Source organism: Penaeus japonicus, unplaced genomic scaffold, assembly GCF_977035675.1.
Source record: "Penaeus japonicus unplaced genomic scaffold, GWHDUDI00000001_assembly GWHDUDI00000015, whole genome shotgun sequence".
Lineage (NCBI taxonomy): Eukaryota > Metazoa > Arthropoda > Malacostraca > Decapoda > Penaeidae > Penaeus > Penaeus japonicus.
This window is the reverse complement of record NW_028234417.1, coordinates 19,193,593-19,196,029: the sequence shown is the minus strand read 5'-3', so window position 1 is coordinate 19,196,029 and position 2,437 is coordinate 19,193,593.

Here is a 2,437-nt window from a genome sequence, read left to right as displayed (position 1 = left end):
TTTAGAGGCTGGGAAAAAAGTAGGGAGCTGAGGGAGTTTACAGGCTGGGGAAGGGGTGGGGAGGGGAGGGAGTTTAGAGGCTGGGAAAGTAGTGGGGAGCTGAGGGAGTTTAGAGGTTGGGGAAGGGGTGGGGAGGGGAGGGAGTTTAGAGGCTGGGGAAGGGGCGGGGAAGGAGTGGGAAGGGGAGGGAGTTTAGAGGCTAGCGAGGGGGTGGGGAGAGGAGGGAGTTTAGAGGCTGGGGAAGGGGTGGGGAAGGAGTGGGGAGGGGAGGGAGTTTAGAGGCTGGGGAAGGGGGTGGGGAAGGAGTGGGGAGGGGAGGGTGTTTAGAGGCTAGCGAGGAGGTGGAGAAAGAAGAAAGTTTAGAGGCTGGGAAAGGAGTTGGGAGGGGAGGGAGTTTAGAGACTGGCGAGGGGGTGGGGAGGGGAGGGAGATTAGAGGCAAGCGAGGGGGTGGAGAGAGGAGGGAGTTTAGAGGCTGGGAAAGGGGTGTGGAGGGGAGGGAGTTTAGAGGCAAGCGAGGGGGTGGGGAGAGGAGGGAGTTTAGAGGCTGGCGAGGGGGTGGGGAGGGGAGGGAGTTTAGAGGCAAGCGAGGAGGTGGGGAGAGGAGGGAGTTTAGAGGCTGGGAAAGGGGTGGGGAGGGGAGGGAGTTTAGAGGCTGGGGAAGGAGTGGGGAGGGGAGGGAGTTTAGAGGCTGGCGAAGGAGTGGGGAGCTGAGGGAGTTTAGAGGCTGGGGAAGGGGTGGGGAGGGGAGGGAGTTTAGAGGCTGGGGAAGGGGTGGGGAGGGGAGGGAGTTTAGAGGCTGGGGAAGGGGCGGGGAAGGACTGGGAATGGGAGGGAGTTTAGAGGCTAGCGAGGGGGTGGGGAGATGAGGGAGTTTAGAGGCTGGGAAAGGGGTGGGGAGGGGAGGGAGTTTAGAGGCTGGGGAAGGGGTGGGGAGGGGAGGGAGTTTAGAGGCTGGGGAAGGAGTGGGGAGGGGAGGGAGTTTAGAGGCTAGCGAGGAGGTGGGGAAAGAAGGGAGTTTAGAGGCTGGGAAAGGAGTGGGGAGGGGAGGGAGTTTAGAGGCTGGGGAAGGGATAGGGAGGGGAGGGAGTTTAGAGGCTAGCGAGAGGGTGGGGAGAGGAGGGAGTTTAGAGGCTGGGAAAGGGGTGGGGAGGGGAGGGAGTTTAGAGGCTGGGGAAGGGGTGGGGAGGGGAGGGAGTTTAGAGGCTAGCGAGGGGGTGGGGAGATGAGGGAGTTTAGAGGCTGGGAAAGGGGTGGGGAGGGGAGGGAGTTTAGAGGCTGGGGAAGGGGTGGGGAGGGGAGGGAGTTTAGAGGCTGGAGAAGGGGTGGGGAGGGGAGGGAGGTTAGAGGCTGGGGAAGGGGTGGGGAGGGGAGGGAGTTTAGAGGCAAGCGAGGGGGTGGGGAGAGGAGGGAGTTTAGAGGCTGGGAAAGGGGTGTGGAGGGGAGGGAGTTTAGAGGCTGGGGAAGGGGTGGGGATGGAGTGGGGAGGGGAGGGAGTTTAGAGGCTAGCGAGGAGGTGGGGAAAGAAGGGAGTTTAGAGGCTGGGAAGGGAGTAGGGAGCTGAGGGAGTTTAGAGGCTGGGGAAGGGGTGGGGAGGGGAGGGAGTTTAGAGGCTAGCGAGGGGGTGGGGAGAGGAGGGAGTTTAGAGGCTGGGAAAGGGGTGGGGAGGGGAGGGAGTTTAGAGGCTGGGGAAGGGGTGGGGAGGGGAGGGAGTTTAGAGGTGAAAGAAGGAGTGGGGAGGGGAGGGAGTTTAGAGCTAGGGAAAGGGTGGGGAGGGGAGGGAGTTTAGAGGCTGGCGAGGGGGTGGGGAGAGGAGGGAGTTTAGAGGCTGGCGAGGGGGTGGGGAGGGGAGGGAGTTTAGAGCCTGGGGAAGGGGTGGGGAGGGGAGGGAGTTTAGAGGTTGGTGAGGGGGCGGGGAGGGGAGGGAGTTGATAGGCTGGGGAAGAAGTGGGAAAGGGAGGGAGTTTAGAGGCTGGGGAAGGGGTGGGGAAGGAGTGGGGAGGGGAGGGAGTTTAGAGGCTGGGGAAGGGGTTGGGAGGGGAGGGAGTTTAGAGGCTGGCGAGGGGATGGGGAGGGGAGGGAGTTTAAAAGCTGGGGAAGGGGTGGGGAGGGGAGGGAGTTTAGAGGCTGGCGAGGGGGAGGGGAGGGAGTTTAGAGGCAGGGGAAGGAATGGGGAGGGGAGGGAGCTTAGAGGCTGGCGAGGGGGTGGGGAGGGGAGGGAGTTTAGAGGCTGGCGAGGGGGTGGGGAGGGGAGGGAGTTTAGAGGCTGGCGAGGGGGTGGGGAGGGGAGGGAGTTAAGAGGCTGGGGAAGGGGTGGGGAGGGGAGGGAGGTTAGAGGCTGGGGAAAGGGTGGGGAGGGGAGGGAGTTTAGACGCTGGTGAGGGGGGTGGGGAGGGGAGGGAGTTTAGAGGCTGGCGAGGGGGTGGGGAGGGGAGGGA